Genomic DNA, 16,133 nt, shown 5'->3' with positions numbered 1-16,133 from the left:
GACAAAGTCTAGCATTACCCTAAGCAGTTTTGTTGGATTGCTGGAGCTGTACATGTGTACATACTCGTTATTTCGTCCTTGTTTTCACGAAGTGACGGTAGTGAGGAAAATCGTAACGCAAAGTGAATGCAATTGTTTTTTCACTTCGTGAAAACAGCGACGATTTGTTTCGGGTTAAATCTATCCTCTCTTCTCTTTCATTATGTATTTCTGTGTTCTCCTTCAATCTATCCTCTTCTCTTTTGTCATGTATTTCTTTCTTTTTTCTTCAATCTATCCTTTTTCTCCTTTGTTATATATTTCTGAGTCCTTCAACTAGTCCCCCAGTTCTCCTTCGTTATTGATGTATTTCTTTTATTCTCCTTTATTCTAACCTCTTCTCTTTGTTTTATGTATTTCTTTGTTTCTCCTTCAATCTATCCTTTTCTCCTTCGTCATCGATCTATTTCTTTGTTTTAATCTGATAGATTCCCTTTCTCCTTCTTTATGTATTTCCCTGTTTTTCCTTAGTCTGGATCTATGATTCGCTTAGCTCTTCAATTATATATTTCTATGTTCCTCCTTTGACTTATCCTCTTCTCTTTCCTTATGTATTTCCTTTTTTTCCTTCTCCATATCCTCTCCACTATCCTTGTTTTCCCCCTTTTCTATCATCGTCCCTCCCTGTATGTACGTGCTTGCACATATATAGTGCACTGACGACTTAGACTCTTTCACCAGAGCACTTCTTGGATTTTTTTTTCGCGAAAATGGTTAAACAGTTGTGTAAAAAAAAAAAAAATTATGCGCAGCCTGCGCCCTTATTTAATGATCACGCCATCATCGACTGGTAGCAAGTAAGTATAGTAGAGGGAGGTATAGCGTTGGTGTGGTAGAGATCAAAATAAATAGGTCAGATTCTGGACAAGGTAAACGGCTAAATCTAACAGCTGTTGTTGTTCTTGTCAAAACTTTTTAGTTGGGTTAGTCGGTCAGGAAGGCCAAGTTATATTGATGATTGTTTTTCAACCCGTCGACGTCTGAATGGTGTAGTTCCCATAGGCTTAATACAGGGACCACCCGGTTGCAGTAGGCAAAGGGTTAAATGATAAAACAGTTTATTCAATTGTTATTGTATTGATATTAACAATTTGTGGTAGAAGAGTCATGTGTTCATACAGTCAAACCTTTCGATAGCGAGCGTCCAAGGGAAACACAAAAAGTGGCATGTGTAGACAGGTAGTCTTTATATACAGGTTACTTTAGTACATGATTCAATGAGAAAACATTTCCAAGGGAAACAACAATTGTGGCCTTTGGTCACTAAAGCAGATTAGACTGTAATTCGTCTATTTTACATGCCAGTTGTCGTCATTGTACGTACACTCTTGCTCATAAAGTTGGAATATTTTTGTTTTACCCCAATTTATCGAATTATTTAAAAATAATTTAAAAATAATAGATCTAGATAATAGTATACATTCTCAGATTTTATTTAATAATATTTTGACAATGTGCGTTTTGCGTGAATGCTATAGCATGTGTATGTTACTATGCTTATCAACTAGGGGACCTACGCCCTTAAGTCATAGATGTCAAGTAATGAGGATTAATGCCCCACAAAAGGGCACTAATATAGCACATCGACACGGGGCCTCACAGTTACGAGGCCATTGCTTTGTAACTGAACCATGACTGTACGCAGTGGGGGCTAGGGTAGGAGGCAGTTTCCATAAATAAAATAAAAAACAGAAAATGCAATAAATGTTGAATACTTGATTGCACTTTACCTCGGTCCCCAACATAAACAAATCTTCTTGGCAGCTATGCATTATGGCTCAAGTGGTAGTACGACTATTCTGCATGTGTATTAAATTACAACCCATCCCCTTCTTATGTGTATGGCCGAATTGATGTTCTGCGTTCTGACAAAGCGCCCCCACCCCACCACCACAAATTATATATATATATATATATATATATATATATATATATATATACATATTTATGTAAAACTAGTGCTACGCGGACATTCTGTCGGTATATCCCCGTGCTACGGGGACTTGCCGCGTTACGGGGACTCGTATATGTCCCCGTAACACAATCCCTTTCTGACGGCTCCAATTTTTGGATTTATTGATTGCCCTTTTAAACCAAGTTAGCAGGAGTAAATTGTGATTTAAATCCGCTGGAAATTTTACTGGAAACGCATTTTCCTGTTTTTAAATAAAGTTTACAAAATAGTATTGATCTTCCCAAAGATCATGACGGACTCTCGATTTCAAAGGCAAAAAGCGCCAACTTGCGTTGAAATGTGAACAATCTAGGGTTAGCTGCCTAGGCCATAGGGCTAGCTAGCTAGGGTTAGGAAAACTCTAACATTTTCGTACAGTATTGATTTTCGCCTGATCGAGCGACCAGGATATCCGACTGCGATGCGCGCCTCCTTAGCCGGGCCGGCCAGCCGGGCTGGTCGACTCGCGGCCCGTGAGGGTAGCTAGCTCTAGCTACTACTAGACTGGACGCCAAACGGTGACGTGAATGCATGCACATTTTTGCAGGATCGACATGATTGCTGTCGACGTGGATGTCGAGGCAGCTTACTCGACGAGCTGGACGAAGGCTGGTATGTACTTTACCGGCTGTGTTGTTAGTTTAATCATAGACTAGACGTCTAGGAGGATAAATTAGAACTAGACTCGAGTCTAGGCCTACAAATCTAGTATTGTTAACAATGCATGGCCTCTTTTCCTTTGCCTTTGCTTTTGGCTCTTAGTCTTATGAGTTATTAATATTATTATTTTAGTGTTTTTTTTGTGGTGAATTAGATTTAGAAACGGCCAAACTGAAAGACTGCTGCTGCAGTAAATATGAAAGAGGGGCCATATGAAAGCGATAGATTTGTCGATCTAACTTGCAATTTAAATTCTTTATAGAACTCCATGGCCAGGAAGCTCCGATGCCGACGCCAAAGGCGTCGAAAACAGGAATAGACTACTAAACAATACTAGACTAGATCTAGATCCATCTAGTACTACTACTAGTCTCTAGATCTAGTCTAGCTAAACTTGCAGTTACCGGCGTGTTGCACTAGCCGTTGTAGACAAGCGCGTAGCCAGGATCTAATTTTAGTGAGCACGCGAAGCCTGCGAAACACAGAGCGCGCGTAGCGGCTCCCTAGGGGGTGGGTGCAGCTTTGACGTTTCATTAAATTATTAGAGAAAGAAGACGATTCGTTGGACCGTACTCGACTCTTAATCCTTATCTAAATTCAGTTTCTTTTGACGTTTCATTAGACTTTTAGAGAAAGAAGAAGATTGGTTGTACCGTCCTCAACTCTTAATCCTTGTTTGAATCAAGCTCCCCTTCCTCTGCGCATAGCGCGGAAGCTTTGACGTTTTTAATTAGATTATTAAAGAAAGAACACGATTTGTTGTACCGTTCTCGACTCTTATTAATCCTTTTTCTTCCTACGTCCACTTCCTTTCTTCTTTTTTTCTCTTTTTCTTTTTTTTTTGGCCGGCGTTTTGGGGCGACTGCCCCCCCTGGCTACGCGCATGGTTGTAGAACTAAAAGGTTAACTGCACTAGCAGGCAGTAGTAGCACATACCCGTCTTATACTATTACATTAGGTCTGGATCTATGACTGAGTGCATGCCCCCCCCCCCCCCCTGTACTGTAGACCTGATTTTGCGCATCATGCAATTGATTACAAAATTTGGCCTTGGGCTTGGCTGACACTGTACAACTACAATGTACATGCTTTAAGAAACCATCGTCTGAAATCTGAATACTTGTAGACGCTTTGAAATCAGTGAAAAGCTTTTTGTTCGACCATTGGCACATACAGTACATGTACGTCAGAGTTTGCAAAGCATGTCAGGTAATTTACAAGAACATGGCCACTCCCATCATCTTTTGCCGCCATAAGAATTAGTAAAATGTGGTTATGTTGCTATGTTCACGTAAGGATTTATTGGATCCAGGAGGCCACAATTACCAAGTTATGTATTAAATCAAATGTCTGTTCACCCTCTAAACAATAATAATAATAATAATAATAACCGAAAGCCACAGTTTCATTGCCCTTTAAGGTAAGGTTGATCCAGGCCAGCATCCCATACGTCCCAACACAACATGTAAATCGCTTAAGTTATAACAATTCCATGGACGTGGATATATAGATCTACAGTACCATACAGTAGTACTATACAAATTATGTAATTGGGTGTATATGGCCCCTGATATCTCGGAAACCTAAATCTAAGCTTATACGGGAGTTTGCTTAATTACAATTTGGACCTTGAAAACCCTGGGAATGGAAAAAAGCTAAAATGGCCCATTTTTGAGAAACACGTACCCCTTTGCCAAGCTAAGGCTAGAGAGTTTGGTAAAGGCAAGCGCCCAAAGTAAACGTACATTGTGTGTGCGCCAATTCTTACCTGCATACATTCAAAGCATGGTAGATGCGTACATCCTAGACAATGGACTAGTCTCTATCTGCAGACCCATGAACGATTACTGTAGTATTGTAATGGGTATTCAAATTATACAATTAGTCTGGAAACTGTTTTTTCTGAACTTATTAGTGGAATGGACTGGACTACTAAAACTCATTTGTAAGATTATCGATTACGGGTGGTGTTTCCGTTAAAAGTAGAGACCTGGTATACTGACAAGATTTGACTCAAGTGGTGTGCTACCCTTACAGGTGCACCTGGAAATTGTCAGGTATCGCCCAAAATGACATTTGAGTCTTTCATCCCATGCCAAAATCATTGTTAGATATGTCCGAATGATGTATGAAAGTTTCATTGAAAAAGAACTCTGCTTTCCTGGTTAAAACGGCAATAATTTGTGTCAGATTTTACAACAAATTACTGTATGACGTGTATGCGGTTTATTTGACACATGGTACACATGATTAATTCTTCTCGAAAAACTAAATTGAAATAGAAAGACAGCATTGTAATAGCCAATGAACATGTGTCAAATTAACATCTTGATCTTTCTGTACTGTAAGAGAAACCAGTGCTCATATTAAGATAGCAATGAATGCAGAATGCCATTTTGTGTATTATATTTTTTTGTTATTATGTATGTCTTCTTATTTGATTACTACAGTATTACAAACCTGTGCAGCATTTGATCGAGAGGCTGTTTGAACAACCACATACTAGACCAGCACTTCGACCAGCTTAGCATCAGGATGCATGTCAATGTGAAGAGGCTGTGAAACCTCTCCAAATGCAGGGTAAGATTTTCAAAAATTGTACCCCTCCTTGATTTTGTGAAAACACTGAAATGCATCTTATCATCCTCACATCACTTGGTGCCATACACAGTGACTCGTTTCTCCCAGAATGTCATCGTCTTCAGCAAATTCTTTTATTGTGATGTTAGGAAGGCCGATCGACTAGGACTTTCCAGGCCGCGTATTATTTTTTCGTACCCCAGCGAGCCCAGATTCCGGTATGAACTGTTCACCTATTCACCTATTCACCTATTGTTAGATATGTCCGTATGATGTGTGAAAGTTTGATTGAAAAAGAACTCTGCTTTCCTGGTTAATACAGCAATAATTTGTGTCAGATTTTACAACAAATTACTGTATGACGTGTATACGGTTTATTTGACACATGGTTACACTTGATTAATTCTTCTAGAAAAACTAAAATTCAGTGTAATAGCCAATGAACATGTGTCAAATTAACTTCTTGATCTTTCCGTGCTGTAAGAGAAACCAGTGCTCATATTATGATAGCAATGAATGCAGAATGCCATTTTGTGTATATATTTTTGTGTTATTATGTATAAATGTCTTCTTATTTCTTTACTACAGTAACAAACCTGTGCAGCATTTGATCGAGAGGCTGTTTGAACAACCACATACTAGACCAGCACTTCGACCAGCTTAGCATCAAGATGCATGCCAATGTGAAGAGGCTGTGAAACCTCTCCAAATGCAGGGTAAGATTTTCAAAAATTGTACCCCTCCTTGATTTTGTGAAAACACTGAAATGCATCTTATCATCCTCACATCACTTGGTGCCATACACAGTGATTTGTTTCTCCCAGAATGTCATCATTTTCAGCATATTCTTTAATTGTGATGTTAGGAAGGCCAATCGGCTAGGTCGTTTCAGGCCGGGTCTTATTTTTTCGTACCCTAGCGAGCCCTGATTCCAGTATGAACTCATTTTCATACATAAAAAGAGGTCATAAGTAAAAATTGGACTTCGATTATTTAATGCTTTGCCCCACTATTTATAAAGGCAAAAAACTGAATAAACTGAGATTCGAACCCTCACGTCAAATCCAAGGTCCTATTAGTAACACGCTGTCCTTACCGATTGAGCTGACGATGAGTTGATGACAGATTGATTTGTGGGATATGTATGAAAAAAATATTAGTCTTAAACATATTATCAAATACTTCAGGGAGGATACCCCTATGAAATTTAAACATAACAATTAATATATTTAGTTTTACCAGATGAAACAAGGAAAGAGTTTTTAACTTTACAAAAAGGGGAAGTGAGTGGGTATCAAATTTACTGTTTGATATTATACGTATGGCACGTTTCTGGAGCAAGAATCATTTTTTATGAGCTTTGTATGTATTTCCCCATATTTCATTGCAATAATTTAAATGTGTTAATATAATCGTGTTATAAATATAAAACAATATCTTGAGATGTAAAAAGTTTTTTAATTTTATACAACTCACCTATACTTCTTGATAGCTTAGAGGAAATATATGTTTATGATAGCAATGCATAAATGCAGAACGCCATTTTGTGTATGTTTTGTTATTTTTGTATTATTGTCTTCTTATATGTATTTGTTTACTACAGTACCATACCTGTGCAGCATTTGATCGAGAGGCAGTTTGAACAACCACATACTAGACCAGCACTTAGACCAGCTTAGCATCAGGATGCATGTCAATGTGAAGAGGCTGTGAAACATCCTTTAATGCTGGGTAAGATTTTGCCAGATATACAGTATCTCAACACATGTGTCGGGACCCTTGAGAGATTTTGTCCCATGAAGAGTCTTGTGATATCTTAGAGCACCTGTTGATGGATCAATTTGTAACTTGGTATGTTTCCACATTGTGGGTGACAATGATATGATTGATATTCGGATCATGGAATAAAAGGTCACAAGGCTTTATGATAACTGCTAAGGTGTACAATATCATAAGAACCAGTTGACACATATTACCAGTAATATGTGTATCTTTTGGATTTTGGAGGCCTTTAGATAAAATGTCACAGGGCTTATATATATTTACAAACATATTGTTTTACTGTGATCACATTATTTAGACAAAATAGCATCAAGTTTTGTACCTGTATGTCTCTTAAGGGGAAAATATTTGGTCAGTTTTGGGGGACACGAGTCTAAAAGATCAAGGTCATATGACTGCCGGTATATTATAAATACATGCTAAAACTGTTTATAATGGCAAAATCTCAAGAACTAAATATCAGATTTCAATCAAACTTGGTACCTGAATGTATCTTAGAGGACTTATGTAGCCGTACCATTTTGGGGTCATGAGGTAAAAGTTCAAGGTCACAGAATTTATAGATGCGAAATGGCCTTTAATTGTAAAAACTCAAGAAATGAATGTCAGATTTTAATCACACCTGGTACCTGAATTTTATGAAGCCAATGTAGTGGTACAATCTTGGGGTTATGAGGTCAAAGGTCAAGGTCACAGGAATCATTCTAAAATAGCTTGAAATTGTGATTTCTCAGGATCTGGTTGATGAATTACCATCAAAGTCGAGTTTACAGATTAATTTAGTGCATGTTAATTTTGGCTTGATAGCGGAGTCATCATTTTCAACTGAAGATGATCTCTTGCTCCTCAACCCCTTACGATTCTTAGGATTAAATTAATATCGGCCTTACCTTTCCCAGTTTGCATATATGTTTTTGTTGTTGATAGAGTGCTTATCAGGGTCAATCCTTTTCGTCTAAAAGACAAATTGGAATATTAGTCCCAACCATTTTTATTATCTTTATGCATTGATAATTGCCACTGATATGCCCATTTTCTTTCTTTTGTCCTATATATATAATTATATATAGGTATCGATGGATATAGGGTCTACCACACAGTTTATCACCCCAATGCATCAGAGAAAGGACATCAATACTGAAGTGGGTATGCAAATGGATTCCATCTATTCGAAACCATGAAAGAACCTGCTATGGCACAACCAGTAATGATGTTTCCCTCAAGCGGAAAGCAGTAGAGTGGACTTTCGTTTGATTAGTCGCCACTAGCACCACATAATTCATGTACATACAGCAGGGGTGTGAATGATCCTAACAGACAGCCATTACCAACATGATCAAGGCCAAATTGAATGTTATTGAAATGTATGTTTTCCATAAGTTTCAGTAAATGGAAAGCATTGTCACTTTTTGTTTAAATTCCTATCGCTTAAAGAGGTAGTTCAGTTTTGGTAAAGAGGGTGCTACACAAAATAATTTGTTTGTGAGATAATGAAAACCAAGTGTAAAATGTAAAATATTTCCAGTCTGAATAAATTTGGGCCCCAAATTTATAAGATGATTTTTCTAAAAATTAATAAAATGCTTACACTTTTCAAACATTTTCAAAAGAGGTTTTTAAATAGTTGTTGATGATTTCTTTATATCATCATTATTTCAACACAACATCACGAGCATAACTTTGTATGAAAAATGGTTCAAACCAATGTTTTTTTTAGAGCGCCTTCTTGTGTTTCAATGGCTCTTTTTGAATGATGACAGGTTTTTTTTCTTCCATAGTCTTCGTAATTTTCTATAACCTTCAAGCATGGTGAAATAATAACTATTAGATTGTAGTGTTGTTGTTTTATGGTAACTAAAGCTTAGCTCTACCAAAATTGTACTACCCCTCTCAAGGGAATGTCCACCATTTAAATCGTCTGAATATTTTCTCGTAGATGGATGGGGACGAATTCAATATTCAAATAAAATGTCAGGTCGAACACCTGTTATTTGGATTCTACAAATGAAAAACGTGTGTGTAGATATCATCCCTTCCTCAAAATACACAGCAGCCATTAAATGTGTTTAATTTGATTTAGCATAATGTTACTACAATGTTGGAGTTTTGACATAATTGTATGGACAACATTTCTTTCAGGTTTGACACGAACAAGTTCTCGAAAATTGACAATGAAAATTACATATTAGCTATAAGTTTTATGAGTCCTAGTTATTTTGTTTAGTATTTGCTTGCACCATTGTTCTATCACAATCTGTGTGCAGTTCATTTGGTGATTGACCTGTGGAGATAAAAACAGTTCCTGTTGAAAACTCCTGTTTCACGTTTGACACATGTATGGCATGTCGTGCACCAAATTGCACCATGTCAAGTATATATGCAAAATCTTCCTTACCGTGGGAGGGAGATAACCCCCTCCCAAACCCTCCCCCTCCCCCCCCCCCCCCCCCCCAATCTGGCTCTGCCCCAGCCCTATGTTGCTTCGCTCCCTCAGGCCTCATTCTTGGCTCAAAGTTGGCAACCCTGGTACTGCATGTGTATTGAATTGAATTGATCACTCCTTGAAAATGTTTGTATATATATATATATATGTTCAATATGTCAGAATAAAAATGTAGTACAAACACATAGTTTAATCTTTACCGGGTAATTGTAATTAGTGAACCATATTTCAGTGTTTTCGATATACATTTGTCAATATATAATACCAACAAAGTACAAACTCATACAACATAGGGCAAGACTAACTTTACATATTCAGCAATCATTATGTTTAATGTCCAGCTTTTTGCAATGATCTAGCTAAACATACAACGTTCTTGTTCACAGTTGTTATGCCTCCGCCAACACTAGAACTCATAGTAAGGCATTTTATCATGGATGGAGTTAATATCATAGGCTTATTAGTACTTACATACTCGTAAACTAACCAGATAAACATTGATGCGTGTATTTGAAAATCAAACTTTAGTTCATGTAAACATACAAAATAAACCTTTTTATATTAAATTCAGCACATTCATATTCTCTACTTTGGTTTATTATGACTAACATGTCAGCATGATGAAATATGAAGGATGATTATGATGGTGATGATAATGATGATGGTGACCGTGATGCAATGATGATGAGGATGAAGATGGTGGTGGTGATGAGGAAGAATATGATGGTGATGGTGAGGATGATGAAGATGGTGACCATGATGAGGATGAAGTTGATGTTGATCCGACCTTTCCCAGCTAGGCTAGCTGAAAAGGTAACTTTGTGAAACGAATTGGAACTTGTTATTTATATCTGAAGGGCAAACGAATGACTGTGCCAAACTTTTTAAGTGGTGGGGTGTAGCCGCCAGACGCCCCCAAAGACCCACATTTTCCAGCTAGGCTAGACTAGCTAGAGACGTAACCTCGTGAAACCAATTGGAACTTGTTATATATATTCAACATTATCATGCGTATACGTATTGAGCATTAAATTAAAACTATGTATAAATATGTCTGAAAATATGAGATATTGGGGGTTTCTAGCTGAAAGGGCATATAGTGGCTAATCGCGTTTATGGAGACTGACATCGGCGCGAGCGTCAGCCGATGTCAGTCTCCTTAAACGCGATTAGTGCACTTGCCATAGAGCTCGACGCATATCAGATAGGCTACAATAATTATTGCTGCTCTCAGGTGTATAAATGGGGAACCGGTAGAAGGTGAAAGCCTTTATGTGAACGATCTTCTCAATGCCCATGAGCCGCTTGGAAGGATTGCTCCCCAGGGAGTTGAGATGGTGCACACAATGTGTGCTGGTTTGCGTTGTTTTCTATGACCGGGCTAATAATATCATTGTAAAGCACGTATCATCCATATTAGGCGCTATATAAATCGAAACATAACTTTTAATCATAACTTATTATAGTTAACAAATATTGGTTTTAGTTATTATTACAATGCCTAGGTTATTTTAGCACTATGCAACTCCGAAACAAGAGGGCACTGTTGTAACCAGTATTAGACAGGGCTATGGGGACAATATTTGTATATATATGATTACTATTTCATTTGTGACCATGAACGTCGATCAAGGGGGTCATCTGACCGACTTCCTGTACTAGTATATTCAGGATTTTGCGCTATATGCACATTCATGTGCATGTGGCTTGTCAAGATTGGTAAAGCGCATGCTTTCTGATAATAGGATCCCGAGTTCCAACCCTTCCCACTGCCTTTTTGACCTTCATCAAAGCAATTTATTATTATTGATGCTTTATACTCGGGTGTATAAATGAATACACTGTAGAAGGTAAGACCCCTCATGTACAAGATCTTCTCAATGCCCATGAGCCGCTTAGGAGGATTGCTCCCCAGGGAGTTGAGATGGTGCACACAATGTGCGCTGGCTTGCATTGTTTCCTATCACCGGGCTAATAATATCATTGTAAAGCGCTAATCATCCAAAATTGGCGCTATATAACTCGAAATATAACTTTTAATCATAACTTATTGTAGTTATTATAGTTAACTGATATTGGCTTTAGTAATTATTACAATGCCTACGTTATTTAAGCACTTTGCAACTCCGAAACAAGAGGACACTGTAGTAACCACGATTAGACAGGGCTATGGGGACATTATTTGTATATATATGAATAGTATTTTATTTGTGATCATGAACGTCGATCAAGGGGGTCACCTGTCCGACTTCCTGTACAAGTATATACAGGAATTCGCGCTATATGCACATTCATGTGCATGTGGCTTGTCAAGATTGGTAGAGCGCATGCTTTCTGATAATAGGATCCCGAGTTCGAACCTTTCCCACTGCCTTTTTGACCTTCATCAAAGCAATTTATCCACAAGTATTGATGCTTTATACTCGGGCGATAAATGAATACCCTGTAGGAGGTAAGACCCCTCATGTACAAGATCTTCTCAATGCCCATGAGTCGCTTAGGAGGATTGCTCCCCAGGGAGTTGAGATGGTGCACACAATGTGCGCTGGCTTGCATTGTTTCCTATCACCGGGCTAATAATATCATTGTAAAGCGCTAATCATCCAAAATTGGCGCTATATAACTCGAAATATAACTTTTAATCATAACTTATTATAGTTATTATAGTTAACTGATATTGGCTTTAGTAATTATTACAATGCCTACGTTATTTAAGCACTTTGCAACTCCGAAACAAGAGGACACTGTAGTAACCACGATTAGACAGGGCTATGGGGACATTATTTGTATATATATGATTAGTATTTTATTTGTGATCATGAACGTCGATCAAGGGGGTCATCTGTCCGACCGTCCTGTACAAGTATATACAGGAATTCGCGCTATATGCACATTCATGTGCATGTGGCTTTTCAAGATTGGTAGAGCGCATGCTTTCCGATAATAGGATCCCGAGTTCGAACCTTTCCCACTGCCTTTTTTTGTCCTTCATCAAAGCAATTTATCCACAATTATTATAGATGCTTTATACTCGGGTGTATAAATGAATACCCTGTAGGAGGTAAGACGCCTCATGTACAAGATCTTCTCAATGCCCATGAGCCGCTTAGGAGGATTGCTCCCCAGGGAGTTGAGATGGTGCACACAATGTGCGCTGGCTTGCATTGTTTCCTATGACCGGGCTAATAATATCATTGTAAAGCGCTCATCATTCAAAATTGGCGCTATATAACTAGAAATATAACTTTTAATTATAACTTATTATAGTTATTATAGTTAACTAATATTGGCTTTAGTAATAATACAATGCCTACGTTATTTAAGTACTTTGCAACTCCGAAACAAGAGGACACTGTAGTAACCACTATTAGACAGGGCTATGGGGACATGATTAGTATTTTATTTGTGATCATGAACGTCGATCAAGGGGGTCATTCTGTCCGACTTCCTGTACAAGTATATACAGGAATTCGCGCTATATGCACATTCATGTGCATGTGGCTTTTCAAGATTGGTAGAGCGCATGCTTTCCGATAATAGGATCCCGAGTTCGAACCTTTCCCACTGCCTTTTTGACCTTCATCAAAGCAATTTATCCACAATTATTGATGCTTTATACTCGGGTGTATATTAAATGAATACCCTGTAGGAGGTAAGACCCCTCATGTACAAGATCTTCTCAATGCCCATGAGCCGCTTAGGAGGATTGCTCCCCAGGGAGTTGAGATGGTGCACACAATGTGCGCTGGCTTGCATTGTTTCCTATGACCGGGCTAATAATATCATTGTAAAGCGCTAATCATCCAAAATTGGCGCTATATAACTCGAAATATAACTATTAATCATAACTTATTATACTTATTATAGTTAACTAATACTGGCTTTAGTAATAATACAATGCCTACGTTATTTAAGTACTTTGCAACTCCGAAACAAGAGGACACTGTAGTAACCACTATTAGACAGGGCTATGGGGACATGATTAGTATTTTATTTGTGATCATGAACGTCGATCAAGGGGGTCATTCTGTCCGACTTCCTGTACAAGTATATACAGGAATTCGCGCTATATGCACATTCATGTGCATGTGGCTTTTCAAGATTGGTAGAGCGCATGCTTTCCGATAATAGGATCCCGAGTTCGAACCTTTCCCACTGCCTTTTTGACCTTCATCAAAGCAATTTATCCACAATTATTGATGCTTTATACTCGGGTGTATATTAAATAAATACCCTGTAGGAGGTAAGACCCCTCATGTACAAGATCTTCTCAATGCCCATGAGCCGCTTAGGAGGATTGCTCCCCAGGGAGTTGAGATGGTGCACACAATGTGCGCTGGCTTGCATTGTTTCCTATGACCGGGCTAATAATATCATTGTAAAGCGCTAATCATCCAAAATTGGCGCTATATAACTCGAAATATAACTATTAATCATAACTTATTATAGTTATTATAGTTAACTGATATTGGCTTTAGTAATTATTACAATGCCTACGTTATTTAAGCACTTTGCAACTCCGAAACAAGAGGACACTGTAGTAACCACGATTAGACAGGGCTATGGGGACATTATTTGTGTATATAATTATGAATAGTATTTTATTTGTGATCATGAACGTCGATCAAGGGGGTCATCTGTCCGACTTCCTGTACAAGTATATACAGGAATTCGCGCTATATGCACATTCATGTGCATGTGGCTTTTCAAGATTGGTAGAGCGCATGCTTTCCGATAATAGGATCCCGAGTTCGAACCTTTCCCACTGCCTTTTTGACCTTCATCAAAGCAATTTATCCACAATTATAGATGCTTTATACTCGGGTGTATACATGAATACCCTGTAGGAGGTAAGACCCCTCATGTACAAGATCTTCTCAATGCCCATGAGCCGCTTAGGAGGATTGCTCCCCAGGGAGTTGAGATGGTGCACACAATGTGCGCTGGCTTGCATTGTTTCCTATGACCGGGTTAATAATATCATTGTAAAGCGCTAATCATCCAAAATTGGCGCTATATAACTCGAAATATAACTTTTAATCATAACTTATTATAGTTATTATAGTTAACTGATATTGGCTTTAGTAATTATTACAATGCCTACGTTATTTAAGCACTTTGCAACTCCGAAACAAGAGGACACTGTAGTAACCACGATAAGACAGGGCTATGGGGACATTATTTGTATATATATGATTAGTATTTTATTTGTGATCATGAACGTCGATCAAGGGAGTCATCTGTCCGACTTCCTGTACAAGTATATATACAGGATTTCGCGCTATATGCACATTCATGTGCATGTGGCTTTTCAAGATTGGTAGAGCGCATGCTTTCCGATAATAGGATCCCGAGTTCGAACCTTTCCCACTGCCTTTTTGACCTTCATCAAGGCAATTTATCCACAATTATTGATGCTTTATACTCGGGTGTATAAATGAATACCCTGTAGAAGGTAAGACCCCTCATGTACAAGATCTTCTCAATGCCCATGAGCCGCTTAGGAGGATTGCTCCCCAGGGAGTTGAGATGGTGCACACAATGTGCGCTGGCTTGCATTGTTTCCTATGACCGGGCTAATAATCATTGTTAAGCGCTAATCATCCAAAATTGGCGCTATATAACTCGAAATATAACTTTTAATCATAACTTATTATAGTTATTATAGTTAACTGATATTGGCTGTAGTAATTATTACAATGCCTACGTTATTTAAGCACTTTGCAACTCCGAAACAAGAGGACACTGTAGTAACCACGATTAGACAGGGCTATGGGGACATTATTTGTATATATATGATTAGTATTTTATTTGTGATCATGAACGTCGATCAAGGGGGTCATCTGTCCGACCGTCCTGTACAAGTATATACAGGAATTCGCGCTATATGCACATTCATGTGCATGTGGCTTTTCAAGATTGGTAGAGCTCATGCTTTCCGATAATAGGATCCCGAGTTCGAACCTTTCCCACTGCCTTTTTGACCTTCATCAAAGCAATTTATCCACAATTATAGAGGCTTTATACTCGGGTGTATAAATGAATACCCTGTAGGAGGTAAGACCCCTCATGTACAAGATCTTCTCAATGCCCATGAGCCGCTTAGGAGGATTGCTCCCCAGGGAGTTGAGATGGTGCACACAATGTGCGCTGGCTTGCATTGTTTCCTATGACCGGGTTAATAATATCATTGTAAAGCGCTCATCATTCAAAATTGGCGCTATATAACTAGAAATATAACTTTTAATTATAACTTATTATAGTTATTATAGTTAACTAATATTGGCTTTAGTAATAATACAATGCGTTATTTAAGTACTTTGCAACTCCGAAACAAGAGGACACTGTAGTAACCACTATTAGACAGGGCTATGGGGACATGATTAGTATTTTATTTGTGATCATGAACGTCGATCAAGGGGGTCATTCTGTCCGACTTCCTGTACAAGTATATACAGGAATTCGCGCTATATGCACATTCATGTGCATGTGGCTTTTCAAGATTGGTAGAGCGCATGCTTTCCGATAATAGGATCCCGAGTTCGAACCTTTCCCACTGCCTTTTTGACCTTCATCAAAGCAATTTATCCACAATTATTGATGCTTTATACTCGGGTGTATATTAAATGAATACCCTGTAGGAGGTAAGACCCCTCATGTACAAGATCTTCTCAA

The 16,133-nt window shown here is 38.2% G+C and overlaps 1 long non-coding RNA gene across 1 annotated transcript; it reads left to right on the top strand.

Annotated features, from left to right (window-relative positions):
- The first annotated feature begins 2,163 nt into the window (after positions 1-2,163).
- LOC105441539 lies at positions 2,164-9,052 on the top strand. The gene is made up of 5 exons (XR_004065590.1): positions 2,164-2,605; positions 5,104-5,233; positions 5,822-5,949; positions 6,837-6,964; positions 8,086-9,052. It is a non-coding gene; the product is annotated as an uncharacterized LOC105441539 (long non-coding RNA).
- Positions 9,053-16,133: the final 7,081 nt, after the last annotated feature.

This window comes from Strongylocentrotus purpuratus, unplaced genomic scaffold (assembly GCF_000002235.5).
Source record: "Strongylocentrotus purpuratus isolate Spur 01 unplaced genomic scaffold, Spur_5.0 spur5_scaffold_20, whole genome shotgun sequence".
Classification (NCBI taxonomy): domain Eukaryota; kingdom Metazoa; phylum Echinodermata; class Echinoidea; order Camarodonta; family Strongylocentrotidae; genus Strongylocentrotus; species Strongylocentrotus purpuratus.
Note: the sequence above shows the minus strand (reverse complement) of the source record. Positions and strands in the feature narration are given on the sequence as shown.